The following is a 17,464-nucleotide window of genomic DNA, read 5'->3' as shown; positions in this document are numbered from 1 at the left end:
AAGGAAAATGAAGTGGGTACTAACCAACCATAGTAGAATATTAGAATATTTTATTCATTCAAAGGCTGTTATAATATTCAAAGTTACATTGTCAATGTTCCATCTGGGGACAGTCTCGCTTGATGCTCTAACAGTAGTCAAACATCATAGCGACATCCCTCCTTGATACATTGCTTCCATGACCTTGGAATCGCTCACCCTGTTCACTGCTAACAGTATCAAGATTTTCTGGAAAGTTAGCAAGATGGCTATGTAAGAAATGCAGTTTGATACTCATGTTACAGCCAAACTTTTTAAAGCTCCCTAAGAGTTGTTGAACAATTTCGACGTAATTCTGGGCTTGTGTATTTCCTAGAAAGTCCTTGACAATACTTTTGAATGTCAACCAAGCATTCTTTTCAAGTTCGGTCGTTGTTTCTATGAGACGTTCATCTTCAATAAGTTGCTGAATCTCTGCCCATCAAAGATACCAACATTCATCTTCTCATATGACAAGCTAGGAAATGCCGAAATGATATACTTAAAACAGTCCCCTTCAGTTGACAGAGCTCTAACAAATTGCTTCATGAGACCTAGTTTTACATGCAAAGGCCGAAATATAATGTTTTTTCTATCGACAAGTGGATGATTTACAGCGTTTGGATCACGAGGTTTCAGGTCAGACCTCGGCAACCACTTTGATTGCACCCAGTGTTTCTCACGAGCTCTGCTGTCCCACATACACAGAAAACACGGATACTTGGTATATCCGGGTTGCTGGCCAAGAAGGAAAGAAAACATTTTAAGGTAAACACAGCTGACCCATTGGTGCAAGTTATATTGCAACACATCAATGACCTTTATGTTTTCGTATTTTTCATGCAAGAAAACTGAATGGCCTATTGGGATTGAACTGTATAAATTTCCATTGCGGAGGAGAACACACTTCAAGCTACGTTTTGAGCTATCTACAAACAATCGCCATTCGGTTGCGTTATAGTCTTAAATTCCCAATTCCTTCAATAAACCAGGTATATTGTGGCAAAACACAAATCCATCAGCACTCCGAAAGAACTGCAGAAATGCACTTTCTCTCAATCGGAAGTCGGTGATTTTAGCTCCTTTTTGTAACAAGTTTTTTCGTGCAGTCTTGATGCTAGAAGTTCTGATGCTTTTTTGGATTGTCGAAAATCCCGTACAGAGTCCTTTAACTCATGCTGATTAAATCCTTTTCGTTCGCTCGACGCATCTTCTTGTATTTCCAAAGGGGGTAATTCTTGAAACACTGGCACTGGAATTTCAGCTGAATACAGCACAGGGAGTATGCCTGACTTTAAACTAGGGTAATCTATTTTATATATTTTTTGTTATGTCCTGACGTTTCTACTACACAAAAGTAACAATCACTGGAGTGGTCTTTGGGTTCTCGCCAAATCATAGGTATACTAAAAGGAAGTTTATCGCATGTTCCTATTGTCCACGTTCTCAAACCCTCCACACACTGCCTGCAGACTTTGTGAGGGGCCCATGATTTATCTTGTGCGCTAATTTCTACTTTGAAATAAGCAAAATAGGCTTCCGTGACAAAATTACTGATGTTTGTCCGTTAATGGGGAATGGTAAAACTGCCACACATATAACAAACAAGTTATTGCCTAATACCAAACCTGTTGACTTAATGCAGTTGTAAAAAACAAGTGGACCAACTTTTCATTAACTGAACAACGGTTGTGAATTAGCCTCTTCCAGACATGGAGAAACTAATAAAAAAATTGTGGCTCGTTTTAGCACTTAAATGACAATGTATCATCACATGATTAGAATAAATGATATAAAACCTGATTAAATGTTCCAAGAAAGCTCATATCGCTCCAAAACACCAATATATTTAACTTACTGGTATATTTATATTAACTGGTATATTTATATTATCACATAGATATAAAGCATCTGTGCAGGAAGATTACTAATAAAATTAATCATCATTCCAAAACAACACATTCTTACAACGATTTCCCAACTTTTCCTTCAGAGGAACAAGTCGTACCGTCCAAAACACCTCTCACGTGCTGCATGCATGTTCACTGCAATATTACCTACTTCTCCCTCTGAGCCACTTACCATTAACTATGTACTTATTTTATCTTGTTTACATCCATTTCCACACAGAGAAACACTTCACATCCACATTTTCGTATTGTGTGCAGGATACCCAACAAATTATCTTCGCTTCTTTATCAACCTTCAATTTACATCTTACCATACATTCCACGTCATAGGCATTCGCAGGCTAATAAAAATTACAGAATCTGTTGAATGGAATGAACATTCTATTGCGTACAGAGTATGGAATCAGAGTAAATGGAACAAATTCGAAAGTAATGAGAAGTGGCAGAAATGAGAACACCGAGAAACTTAGCATCAGAATTGGCGGTCACGAAGCAGATAAAATGAAGGAATTCTGCCACCTAGGCAGCAAAACAACTTATGACGGGCGGAACAAAGAGGAAATAAAAAGGAGTCTAGCACCGGCGAAAAGGGCATTTTGGCCAAGAAAAGTCTACTAGTATCAGACATTGGTCTTAATTTGAGGAAGAAATTTCTGAGAACGTAAGTTTCGAGCACAGACACGGACTCTGGGAAAACTGGAACAGAAGAGAATCACAGAATTTGAGATGTTGTGCAACAGAAGAATGTCGAAAATTAAGTGGACTGGTAAGATAAGGAATGAGGAGATTCTCCACAGAAACGGTGACGGGAAGAATGTGTGTAAAACACTGACAAGAAGAAGGAACAGGCTGACAGAACATCTGTTAAGACATCAGCGAATAACTTCCATGATACAACAGGGAGTTGTAGAGGGTGACAGAGATTGGAATACATCCAGCAAATAATTGAAGACATAGGTTGCAAGTGTCATTCTGAGATGAAATGTTTGTCATAGGAGAGGAATTCGTGGCGATCAGCATCAAACCGGTCAGAAGAATGATGATCTAAGAAAACGTTCGCTCATGGCACCCTCCTACCCACTTTATTAACATATTACAAAGAAAACCATCATACATGTATCTATTCATCCTTGGAACCTCAACCCCAAAGAAAAAGTAGCAAGTTCTCGCAGCTGTCCTTTTAAACACCCATTTCTCCTCCGAGATCAGCCTAATGTTTCAAACATATACTTCCTCCACAGGTATTCAACGCATACTATGTAATGTCAGGAACATCAGTCAACATGTATGTTAATACTTATTAAAAATCATATTTATTTACAATACCTCCGGAACATAAATAATTCCACAGTAAATATCTGTCAATCTTTATACTCTCCAAAACTTGGCGTTCTTCACAATTGATGGGTGCACTTCCGGCAGTTTGTTACAGTGCACCATCAGCAATGGCTATCCCTATTTCATCTGTCATTCATCTTTCGTTACATGCATCCTATTCCGCTTGTCCCCTTCCATGGTCTCCTATCTGTCCAGTCTTCTTCCTGAAGGCCCCTTAAACTCATCGCATCTTGAACGTCTTGCATCCATCTTCTACGTGTTCTTCCACGTTTTATTCCCTCAAATGATGTCCATTCTTGAATTATTTTTAGCCATCGGTTATCACCCATTCATTGGAGTGGCCAGACGCTGAAGTCAGTCAAGCCGGAGAGGCTTCTCGAAGATTGGTCACGAAAGGCTCGCTTCTGCTGAGCAGTGCTAATCAAGCGTGGGCTGCGGCTGGTTGCGGGAGATGACTGTGGTTTGTGGCCTGATTTCGGCGGTCGTGGTCCGACGGCACAGGAGCTGATCACGTAGTTCAGAGACCAGCTCTGCTGTCTGGCTGTGTTCTCGTTGCAGTCCTGGGTTACGACTTCTGCTCCAAGTTCTCCTAAGATTTTATCCGTTACATGTTTCTTGTCAGTCATCGGCGAAATGTAAAATTACAGAATTTCTTGTTCTGAAGAGATTCCCATTTCACATTTCCTTTTCCAATTTCGCAAATCTTTTAAAGATTAGATTAGATTAGATTTACTTTCATTCCAATTGATCCATAGTGAGGAGGTCCTCCAGGATGTAGAACATGTCAGAAAAACAACAATACATGACAAATATTTACAACTAAAACAAATAAGCCAATGTATCATTCCACAGGTCCCAAGTGGAATGATCGTCTTTTTTTAATGAACACTATATGAAAGAATCGTTTTACAAATACTAATGCACTGAATTTAAAATAAAAAAAGGTTTTTAAATTTATTTGTAAGGTAATAAACGTGTAATACAACTACTACAATACTTATTTACAATGAACACATTACTGCACTGAAATTGTGCAGAAGTTATATATATATATATATATATATATATATATATATATATATCTCAATTGGTTCTACTGAGAAATTAATCAATAAAGTAGAAGGAGTTGGGCACCAATAAATCCTTTAGGTTTCTCTTGATCTGAATTTCATTGGTTGTTAAGCTTTTTATGGCTGCTGGCAAGTTATTGAAAATGTGTGTTCCTGAATAATGAACATCTTTTTAAACAAGACTAAGTGGCTTTAATCCTTGTGAAGATTATTCTTATTCCATGAATTGAGCTGTTGGTTTGAAACACTGATATATTTTTAATGACAAATTTCATTAAAGAATAAATATAATGGGAATCAGTAGTTAGTATCCCTAGTTCCCTAAACAGTCTTCTGCAGGATGTTCTTGAGATCACACCACATAAAACTCTTACTGCACGTTTTTTTTCCCAGAAAACTTTAGCTTGGCTTGATGAATTACATCCCCCCCCTCCCAAAAAAATCCCATATGACATTATGGAATGAAAGTAAGCATAGTATGCCAGCTTTTTCATTTTTATATCCCCTATGTCTGACACAATTTGTATTGCAAATAGAGATTTGTTAAGACGCTTCAGCAGTTCTGTGGTGTGCTTTTGCCAGTTGAATACTCGTGGGACACCCCTAACATGTTATGAACTGCATGTAGTGTGTTTTTTCAAAGTTTAGTGACAAGGAATTGGCTAGGAACCAGTGGTTAATGTCCACAAATATTTTATTAGCTGATCTTTCTAAGACTGCACTTGATTTGCTATTTATTGCAATGTTTGTATCATTGGCAAACAAAACTAACTTGGCATCTGGTAATGTTACTGATGAAAGGTTATTGATATACACAAGAAAAAGTAAGGGCCCTAAAATGGAACCCTGTGGGACACCACATGTAATTAGTTCCCAGTTGGATGATGCCTGATAGCTTGATACATGTCTCTTTCCTAATAACACCCTTTGTTTCCTGCCAGAGATATAAGATTTGAACCATTTTGCAGCATTTCCTGTTACGCTATAATATTCTAATTTACTTAAAAGGATATTGTGATTTACACAGTCAAATACCTTTGACAGATCACAAAATACACCAGTTGCCTGCAATTTTTTATTTAATGAATTAAGCACATTTTCACTGTAAGTGTAGATAGCCTTCTCAATATCACAACCCTTTAGAAATCCGAACTGTGACTTTGACATTATGTTATTTGAGATAAGATGGTTATAAAACCGATTATACATTACTTTTTCTAAAATTTTTGAGAATGCAGGCAAAAGTGAAATTGGATGGAAATTTTATGCTATTTCTTTATCTCCCTTCTTAAACAGTGGCTTAACTTCAGCATATTTTAACCATTCAGGAATATTCCAGTGATAAACGACTGGTTACACAGATAGCTTAATATGTTACTTAACTCAGAATCACATTCTTTAATTAGCTTTGTTGATATTTCATCATACCCACTAGATGCTTTTGATTTTAAAGATTTTATGATGGACATTATTTCTGCTGGGGTAGTGAGGGTCAAATGCATATTATGGAAGTTACTTGAAATGTCTGGTCTGAGGTATGCCATAGCAGCATCTACAGAACCTGACAACCCCATCTTTTCAGTAACAATTATAAAATGTTTGTTAAAAAGTTCTGCAACACAAAACACGCCTTAAATGAAGTCGGTGCTTATGTGCACCTTTATCTTAGACCCTTATTCGTGGAGAACTCTTGACGAATTTTGTTATATACTTTAACTATACTGTTGAAACCCTTCTGTAAAGTTTGTTATTTCTTGAGGACACGTGTTATCGATACCAAAATTTTCCACTGAAACTCACAAGTTAATGGGACAGCATCGTATGCCTCCTGCAGATCAATAGAAGAGTAAGCGAATCGACATTCCCCTTTCTAGTTTCTTTTCAATGACAAAATTTAAGGTTGAGTATGCCCTCTACACATTATTGTGTCACTCAAAACACATTTTGCTCCTCCGATTGTTATTTTTGCTTCTATTTTATATTTTATTACTTTACGGCACAATCGGGCTATTTTACAGATAATAATAGTCCTTTACAATTTGCACAATCACTCCAGCTTCCCTTTTTTAAATGTGGACGAAATAATTGCTATTTTCCATTCATTTCGCGGATTCTCAGCATTTAAACATCTTTTAAATATTCTTGCCACATCTGCTGAACCCTCTAGTGTCTGTTGTTCGGTTTGTATTGAGTTAGCAGGCCGGTTTTCATAATCGTCTTAAGCTGTGCCCTAATTTCTGTTAGGATATTTTTGTAATAGGTTTTCTACTCCTCCATAGAAATAAGACACATTTATGCAACGACTTGATTTGCTTCCATGCATTTACCTGTGTGTGGCTTGATTATTGATTAATATCTTTCCTTTTCTAGATTTTGTTATTTATTTTTGTACCATTTTGTTTTTACCATTGTGGTTTAATCTGACCAGAGTGTTTTGTGAGGTAATCATTTCTCCTAAGCAGCTATCTTGTCATATATAGTCTTCCCTATCTGTTCACTCTATCGTGGTGTATCTTTCAAACACCTTTCAGGGACTATTTATTCCCCAGACCTTCATTTACAGCTTCGCACATTTCATTTGCCGATCCTTCTGCAGTTCTGTCCAGTTTTGTAGCTAGTCGGGTATAAGAGCTTAGGCGAGCCATTTCTCAGACTCTCGATATTATACTTGACATTATTCAGTGGAGTTCCATTTACTTCAGCTCATTTGTTATATACGATGTAAGTCTTTTTGACAGGAATAATAGATTTTATCTATGACTAGGAAATGACATGAGCCACATTATTGGTCACGCATGAGTCTGACGCCTGAGATTTTCAGGTCATTGTTCTGTTTGAGAATAATAAAATCAATGACTTATTTTAGCTTAAGTATGGGTTGCGTCGATGTACATTTGCGGGTATCTTTGGCTAAAATCATCAATTACGAATTTTTAATTTCTGTTGTTCACATAAATGAATTAGTCTTTCCCCATTATTGCTCACAATGGATTCTTCGCAGAGACCTGCTACAAAGTCATTATTGAAACCCGTTCTGGCGGTGAGGTCACCAATTAAATCCCCTCTTTCCGATTTCCAACCTTTCCCAAGGTTGTCGTCAAATTAAAAAAGAAGTTGTCGTTTTCAGTAGTTACGGCACAGCTCGTTGTGGTACATGCCTATGTGGTTACCAAATAATGATTTCTTACATCGATATTCACTTACAAATATCTGTGATTGATTTGATCCGAGTCTTCTACGTATTTTTGTATTTCTTTTTAACTGCTAGGGATATTCCTTCTCGGACATGTTCTTCTTATGATATACCACTACATAAAGCACGTCATCGTCTTTTTCCTGTGATCCTTTTCCTTTTTTATTGGTCTCTGTGAGAGCTGCTATATCCAAGTCATGCCGTTATAATTCTTTAAATGTTTCTCATTTAGTTGATCTCCCTTGAACATTCCATGTAACTAATGTAATTTTTCTGGGTTTACACCCATCATATTCGGCTACAAGAAACGCTTGTTAGAGCAGTTGAGAAGGCAGCAGTGGCAAGATGACGTTATATGGTGTGAGCGTGCTATTGGCCGAGCTCTTCTCACAGCCATCTTTTCTCTATCGTTCCCGACTGGCGTGCCGGCGCTTTGACTTTACGCCGTAACAAGACCGACCTTCTCTTGTGGTCATTAGACGTGACCGACCGGCAATTTGACCATAACTATTACTGGCCTCAAGTTCCCACGCAGTCCAATATGAGGCTGCATATCCAGATACCCCACAAGTCTGGGTGTTGGATAGCTCGACCATCTCGCCAAACGGAGATCCGCAGACAAACCCCTTTCAAATTCTGTCAGGTGCTGATAGTACTGTGTCACGTGAGTACGTGGCATCTCTGTTCTCCTCACACCAAGTGAAGTGTGGCAGTGGTCAGTACACTGGACTCGCATTCGGGGATATAATGATTCAGATCCCCGTCTGGTCATCAAGAATTATGTTTTCCGTGATTCCCTTTGAAAGTGGCTCATCCGCTTTACTTCTTCTTTCATTTATAATCCAGACTTGTGCTCTTTCTCTGATGACCACACTGTCGAATGGACGTTAAACGCTAATTTCTCTTTTTTTCTTTTCTCTCTCACTGTGATCATTCAACATCCGACACTGTTTATGCTCTTGTATACCCTACCAGGCACGGTAAACATATCAAATGTGAACAACATTAATGCATTCTGACGGACGATCTACCTGTCACAGAGAACTGCGGTTCTAATTATTTAAATACCCATCGATGGTGTGTCCGTGTACGAAATTGTATTGATATCCAACTATGTCTTCTGGATGCTTCCCTATTTTTGGCAGGCAGTGTGTGGCTGAAAAACCATCATATTCGTAGGAAGCGATAGACATGGGCAACAGTTGTACATCTTCGAAGAATAAGTGCTTGAAAAATGGGGAAAAGCCCGTATACTGCTGAGTGTAACGGCTGTAAAGCTGAGTTTGCAGATGCAGTAGTATAAGAGTCATAATAGCTCTGTACTTTGTTCACGTCTTGAGAGCTGATCGGCTGGAGCCTATAGAAGTCGGTCGGCTTCGGACCACGAGTGGTTTGAGTGCAACTACTGCCAACATTGGCAATCTAAAAACACAGTAGCTGTTCGTGCAGGAGTCATTACTAAGTGATTGTAGTGTCATCCACGTGTAGTGCTAGCACTGCGTGAGGAAAGCGCAGCATCTTCTCCCCCCTCTCCCCTTCCCTACTCACCTAACGCTCCGTCCCCGCTTCCACCACACTTGCACTCTTCTGGCGGTCGTCTATGTGTTGGTCTTCGATAGGCGGAGATTGTCTCCTACGCTACATACGACTCACCGGAAACTCGACCAGGTCGTCGTGGACAAACTCTACTCTGGAGTAATTGGCATCAAATCCCACGTGGAATTTGCCAGCCGCGGTGGCCAAGCGGTTCTAGGAGCTTCAGTCCGGAACCGCGAGACTGCTACGGTCGCAGGTTCGAATCCTGCCTCGGGCATGGGCGTGTGTGATGTCCTTAGGTTAGTTAGGTTAAAGTAGTTCTAAGTTCTAGGGGACTGATGACCTGAGATGTTAAGTCCCATAGTGATCAGAGCCATTTGAACCATTTGAACCACGAGGAGTTTAGAAATTGTGACCACTCAGGTACCAAGCTGTGTTTTGGAAGTCCACTGCCAAGTTCTTGTCAAACTGAAATTCAGTAGTTCCTATCTCTCATGACTGTATTACCAACGGGAAAATGGTAAGTAAGAAATTCACATTCAAGTCTGATTTTTATTAAATGTCTGAAAATTAATTTCGCGACACCTTCTTAAAAAAATTGCTAGTTTAGAATTTCTGGCACTGAGTATTTCTGATGACACAAACTTAGGTGTACATTCTTGAATGGACAATGAGGAATCATTTACTCATTCCAGAAGTTCTTTTAACATCAAGAATGCTAATGGAATTACACAAACGAGTGGCAACAGATCTTCAGACGGGACTCCTGTCAACTATGATCCCGGAAGATTTTCGACATAATTGTACCGGAATGCCGATTTTAATTGTGCTGTCCATGAAATTACTTTATCAGTCATCCAATTTCAAGGTGAGTCAAGACTGACTGTTCAAATAATATCCTATTTTTATTTTACACATTTTGTGCGACATGCTGTTCATAGAACGACTGATGGAGTCTTCATCTAACAGACTCAACATTGTCGTGTGAATGTATGTAAACTGTCACAGTTGCTGGCACACATTCATTGCAAGCGAAAATTTTCTCAATCCAGCAGAGACTTCGATAGGATTTGAATGAAATGTAGTTTTCACTACTTTGACAGATGTTGTGGAATAATATCAATTAATTTCACCTTGACGATACTTTTTTACTTCATTATACATCGCTCTGACACAATGAGTTGCGTTTGTTTCATCCAAATGCATTTATTTGGTACGGTTTATTACTAATGAAAATTCGTAACATTTGAAATCTACTGCACTAAACAGTTACTCCTATTGCACAATATTTAATTGAACAAAACCAATATATCATGGTTGAAGGAATGCGAAGATTCTCCACCTTCACTTTCAATGCCATGAAAGATTGATTCCCTAAGTAGCACACTGTTTTTGAATAAAATTCAAGTTAAGGGGTCCCCTACAAAGCAACTAAAACCGAAACATAAAAAGCTACAGTATACTATTCTGGCCTCCCAGTAACTGAATGTATATATAGTAACTGACAGCGTAGGTACATCAGAAGAAAAGATATAATACATTGTAACTGGTGAATTAACTATGACAAAGCCTTACGCAAATTGGGTGATGATTTGGTTGAATGTTAAGCAAAAGCAATGTGAGAACCAATTCCTGATCAGTGTCTGGATCGTATTGAAAACAAATAAATTGATTTTTGGCGCTTGTTTCTTACTTTGTATGCGACGTAGTTCCATCATTTAAAGCCAGATATGAGGCAGTAATTAAATAGAGAGGGATTCACTGGAAGAGGATGAAGAGAGTGGACGGACCAAAAGGGGGACAAAGTCGAAAAATAAAACTTTTTTAACCTAAAAGCACAGTATTTCACAGAGAGGTAGGAAAATGTTCTGTTATCTTGTAAAACAGTTATTAAGGGTAATTTCAGCTTATCTCGATACAAATCTTGATTTTATGATCGGCAAATGTAACAAGGGAAAGAATGAAGAATAAGCTTAACGTCCCGTTAACGTCTCGTTTAACGTCGAGGCTATTAGGGAAGGAATAGAAACTCGGGTTGAGCAATAACTGGGAAAGGAAATCGGCCGGGTCCTTTGAATAGAACACCTAAATGTGAGGCTCTATTATTGTACAAAAACAAAACTAGTTATTAAAATTATTACTAAACCTCTATGGCGATTTATCATTTGATATTCGGTACACGTTGTTCTGCTGTCTCGCTGATTCATCAGTGTAGCACATACACGATATTAAACCATATTGAATAGTAAAACGGTAAGGAAAGAAACATCAAAAAAGGCACTGATGACTAACACGAACTGTTGTAAAGAAGATGGAAGCAGAAATGGATATAACATTGTATTATATGTAAGCAGAATAGTGGTATTAACGAAAGTAACGAAATCATATAGTAGCTTTTTCTATGCTAATACTCGCTTCTATCTTTAAAAATATCAGATATCACACTAATAATTTAATTTATGGTGTACACAGAAACTACTGGAGAGAAGACAGTCCGAATTCATGTGGCTGTCCATACTCAATGGCAGCCAAACGGAGGCCGCATTGAGTGACCTCCACATTGAGTTTGACACGAATTTTTTCGTCGCTGTACCGTCATCTCGGGGCACTGTTGACATTCTGGAAGCCTACAGGGTAGGCAGAGGATATCCACTTGTAATAAACAAGTTCTGTGAATGGTACTCGACCGAATACCACACCTGTAGAAACGAGAGCATCAGAATGCGGCGTAAAGACCTGATGGGATACAACATGAGGGTGGGGGTGGTCGTGGTAAGTCAAAACTCCATTGACTCACACTATCCACCTTCAGAGTATCACAAGTAGTAGTGCAGACTGTTTCCACCAAAAAAGTCTCAGCCAATAATTTACATATACAGGGTGGTTCATTGATCGTGACGGGGTCAAATATCTCACGAAATAAACGTCAAACGAAAAAACTACAAAGAACGAAACTTGTCTACCTTGAAGGGGGAAAACAGATGGCGCTATGGTTGGCCCGCTAGATGGCGCTGCCATAGGTCAAAAGGATATCAACTGCATTAGTACGTAAAGAAATATGAATGTTTTAGTTGGACCACTTTCTTCGCTTTGTGATAGATAGCTCCCTAATAGTCACAAACATATGGCTCACAGTTTTAGACGAACAGCTGGTAATAGACAGAACGTAGGTACGTTTGAACATTTTATTTCGGTTGTTCCAATGTGATACATGTACCTTTGTGAACTTATCATTTCTGAGAACGCATGCTGTTACAGCGTGATTACCTGTAAATACCACATTAATGCAGTAAACGCTCAAAATGATGTCCTTCAACCTTAATGGATTTGGCAGTACGTGTAACGACAATCCTCTCAGCAGCGAGTAGTGTGCCTTCCGTAATGTTCGCACATGAATTGACAATGCGCTGACGCATGTTGTCAGGCGTTGTCGGTAGATCAAGATAGCAACTATGCTTCAACTTTCCCCACAGAAAGAAATCGTCACATCCGGTGAACGTGCGGGCCATGGTATGGTGCTTAGACGACCAATCTACCTGTCATGAAATATGCTGTTCAATACCGTTTCAAACGCATGCGAGCTATGGGCCGGACATCCATCATGTTGTCTTGCAGTCAAATATCTTATAGTAACATCGGTAGAGAATTACGTAGGAAATCAGCATACATTGCACCATTTAGATTGACATCGATAAAATGGGGGCCAATTATCCTTCCTCCCATAATGCCGTACCATACATTAACCCGACAAGGTCGCTGATGTTCTACTTGTCGCAGCCATCGTGGATTTTCCGTTGCCCAATGGTGCACATTATGCCAGTTTGCGTTACCGCTGTTGGTGAATGACGCTTCGTCGCTAAATAGAATGCGTGCAAAATGGCTCTGAGCACTATGGGACAACTTCTAAGGTCGTCAGTCCCCTAGAACATAGAACTACTTAAACCTAACTAACCTAGGAGCATCACACATATCCATGCCCGAGGCAGGATTCGAACCTGCGACCGTAGCGGTCACGTGGTTCTAGACTGAAGCGCCTAGAACCGCTCGGCCATTCCCGCCGGCAGAACGCGTGCAAAAAATTTGTCATCGTCCCATAATTTCTCTTGTGCCCAGTGGCAGAACTGCACACGACGTTAAAAGTCGTCGCCATGCAATTCCTGGTGCATAGAAATATGGTACGCGTGCAATCGATGTTTATGTAGCATTCTCAACACCGACTTTTTTTAGATTCACGATTCTCGCGCAATTTGTCTGCTACTGATGTGTGGATTAGCCGCGACAGCAGCTAAAACACCTACCTGGGCATCATAATTTGTTGCAAGTCGTGGTTGACGTTTCACATATGGCTGAACACTTCCTGTTTCCTTAAATAACGTAACTATCCGGCGAACGGTCCGGATACTTGGATGATGTCGTCCAGCATACCGAGCAGAATACATAGTACACGCCCGTTGGGCATTTTGATCACAGTAGCCATACATCAACACGATATCGACCTTTTGCGCAATTGGTATCACGAAGCAAATACCGCCTGCACTGGCGGAATGTTACGTAATGCCATGTACTTATACGTTTGTGACTATTACAGTGCCATCTGTCACAAAGCGAAAAAAGTGGTCCAACTAAAACAATCATATTTCTTCACGTACTACACGAATACGTAATAAAAATTGGGGTTCCTATTTAAAAAATTGCAGTTGATATCCGTTTGATGTATGGCAGCGTCATCTAGCGGGCCAACTATAGCGCCATCTGGTTTCCCCCTTCAAGCTAGACGAGTTTAGTTCTTTGTAGTTTTTTCGTTTAATGCTTATTTTGTGAGATATTTGGCCCGGTCACTATCAATGGACCACCCTGTAGTCTAGCACGCGCTCTTGTGTGATTTTCATACTACACTGACGGAAAGAAATCGCAGCACCAAGAAGGAATTGTGCGACATAAACGAAAGTTTGTAGGCGTGTTTCTACACCTGAAAGATGACGTCTGTACAAATTCCGCTCCAGTCACTATGAAGATGCAAATCAGGTTTGCTTTAAATACACGCTGTGACGGTCCTGAGCGTTAGCTACCTTCGAGATTGTGCCTGGTGAGCTGGTGTTAGTCAAGAATGCCTTAAAGGCGACAAAGACGCCATCATCAACACCTCACTGAATCTGAACCACGTTGTGTAATAGGGCAACGAGAACCTGGATGTTCCTTCTGGGATACTGCAGGAAGTCTCGGCAGGAACGTAGCCACTGTACATGATTGCTGCCAGCGGTGTTCACATGAATTTACGGTGCAACAAGGCCGTGCTCTGGACGGCCATTTGGCACCACCAAGAGGACAGACATCGTGTTCGGCATATGGCTCTGGCACATCGTACTGCATCTGAAGCAGCAATCTCAGCAGTAGCTGGCACCACACTGACACAAAGAACTGTTACAGATTGCTTACTTCAAGGAGAGCTCTGAGCCAAATGACTCATAGCGTGCATTCCACTGACCCGAAACCACCGCCATTTGTGACTTCAGTGGCATCAAGAGAGAACTCATTGGATTGGAGATTGGAGGTCTTTTCTGTTTTCCATTAAAGTTGGTTCTACCTCGGCGACAGTGATGTTACCTACACAAATGTATTCCAGAAATTTTACACTACTGGCCATTAAAATTGCTACAAGTGTAAGGTGTCAGGCAAATCCAACACCTTCCATGATATCCCTGACATGATAGCAAATCCGGCAATATGTCACATAGCTCCGAATAAATCCTGACATTAAATTAACCAAAGTAATACGATCAACAAGTGAGCAAATGGAATACCACACGCTAACACAAGAATGCCGAAATGCATTTCATACCTTCCCATCATGAAACAGATGCAATTCGAAGGAGAGAAACGAGAACAGAAGCCGAGATCAGAGTCGTGTAGGCTAGAAGGCCCTACGATAAGGAACACCCACATCGCCGGGCGACCGCCGGAAGGTCCATCCCCCAGCCCATGTTAAAAGATAGAGCCCTCCAGAAGAACGGTATAGATCTTACGATAACACTAAAAGGGCCACACCAGCTGCAAGTTTTAGCGTGAGACTATACGCGTCTCTGTTACGTGGCAAACATTAAAAACATTGCCCCACCACAAAAAGTATAAGATTTCTCATTGGATAGACAGAATTTTTGTAGGCGGAGCTTAAGGTTAACATTCAGACGCTGATTGGTCAGTTGAAAACGCAGCCAGATACCTTTTTCTTAAACCAGCTTCTGTAAACAGTAGTAAGGAGAAGTTCGAAAGAGTTGCTACCAAGATGGCGAGGTGTGTGCAGCTGCGCCACCCGCCTCCCCTGACACTGCTTAACCACCGACAAGGTAATAAACGCACGCGATGCCGCATAAGAGCACATAGGGCTTCACCCAGAACTGCAGAACTCTCATCTGTTACATCCCCTTTTTATGTAATACTAGTGTGGATCGTCAATTAAACTTCGTGGTATTCACATTTGCTACTTGAAGTTAAAACCCGAAACGCGATGATTTTACTATAATATAATTACTGTGAATTCACATCAGCCTCTGTCATTTATGACAAGTTAAATAAGTCATTAATGATAATTGAGGGGCACTGTAGACCAATTTTGACAGTTTTCTCTGTTATGAAACTTAATTTAAACCTAGATTATAGATGTGATATGGCATAGGTCATCCTTCAATCCATTATAGAACTTGGAAACCCATTCAGGGAATATTAGTTCACATTTTTGTTGAAAACAGTTGGTTTTTATCATCCTGTATTAAAATATTTCCTTTTATCAATAGTGCAATTTATAAACAATGTTTTGTGAGTAGAATAAAAATTCCATTGGTAAACTTAACTGCTTTCTCGACGTTATTTTACCAGCTACCTAAAAATAGGAAAGCCTTGAACCCCTTCCACTAAATTTAGTTAGTATTAAGATTCGTTTACTGAGAGTGCAGTGCAGCTGACGCTGAAATCATTAAGTGTTTGATTATATCATCGCTAGTCTCACTGAACTCTTCTGACCTCTACATGTCATGTGTGGCCTGGCGTCTCCTTACCAGGAACAGGTCCCAGGTTCAAACTAGTCAATTCCCTAAAAAACACGCTCAGAGCGTCGTTGCGCGAAAGTGGTAGGGAGACATGACTTAGAACAAACAGACACCACGCAGAATTTTAGACAAGAAGAAATCCAGATGATAAACGGGTATTCATTGGACAAGTATATTATACTAGAACTGACGTGTGATTACATTTTCACGCAATTTGGGTGCATAGATCCTGAGAAATCAGTACCCAAAACAACCACCTCTGCCCGTAATAACGGCCTTGATACGCCTGGGTATTGAGTCAAACAGAGCTTCAACACGGTACTACAGTTCATCAAGAGTAGTGACTGGCGTATTGCGACGAGCCAGTTGCTCTACCACCATTGACCAGACGTTTTCAGTTCGGAACGGCTCTGAGCACAATGGGACTTAACATCTATGGTCATCAGTCCCCTAGAACTTAGAACTATTTAAACCTAACTAACCTAAGGACAGCACACAACACCCAGCCATCACGAGGCAGAGAAAATCCCTGACCCCGCCGGGAATCGAACCCGGGAACCCGGGCGTGGGAAGCGAGAACGTTTTCAGTTCGTGAGAGATCTGTAGAATGTGCTGGCCAGGGCAGCAGTCGAACATTTTCTGTATCCAGAAAGGCCCGTACAGGAACTGCAACATGCGGTCGTGCATTATCCTGCTGAAATGTAGGGTTTCGCAGGGATCGAATGAAGGGTAGAGCCACAGGTCGTAACACATCTGAAATGTAACGTCCACTGTTTAAAGTGCCGTCAATGCGAACAAGAGGTGACCGAGGCGTGTAACCAATGGCACCCCATACCATCACGCCGGGTGATACGCAAGTATGGCGATGACGAATGCACGCTTCCAATGTGCTATCACCGCGATGTCGCCAAACACGGATGCGACCATCATCGTACTGTAAACACAACCTGAAGTCATCCAAAAAAATGACGTTTTGCCATTCGTGCACCAAGGTTCGTCGTTGACTATACCATCGCAGGCGCTCCTGTCTGTGATGCAGCGTCAAGGGTAACCGCAGCCATGGTCTCCGAGCTGATAGTCCATGCTGCTGCAAACGTCGTCGAACTATTCGTGCAGATGGTTGTTGTCTTGCAAACGCCTCCATCTGTTGACTCAGGGATCGAGACGTGGCTGCACGATCTGTTACAGCCATGCGGATAAGATGCTTGTCATCTCGACTGCTAGTGATACGAGGCGCTGGGATCCAGCACGGCGTTCCGTTTTACCCTCCTGAACCCACCGATTCCATAATCTGTTAACAGCATTGGATCTCGACCAACGCGAGCAGCAATGTCGCGATACGATAAACCGCAATCG

This window comes from Schistocerca piceifrons, chromosome 2 (assembly GCF_021461385.2).
Source record: "Schistocerca piceifrons isolate TAMUIC-IGC-003096 chromosome 2, iqSchPice1.1, whole genome shotgun sequence".
Lineage (NCBI taxonomy): Eukaryota > Metazoa > Arthropoda > Insecta > Orthoptera > Acrididae > Schistocerca > Schistocerca piceifrons.
This window is presented reverse-complemented; position numbering follows the sequence as displayed.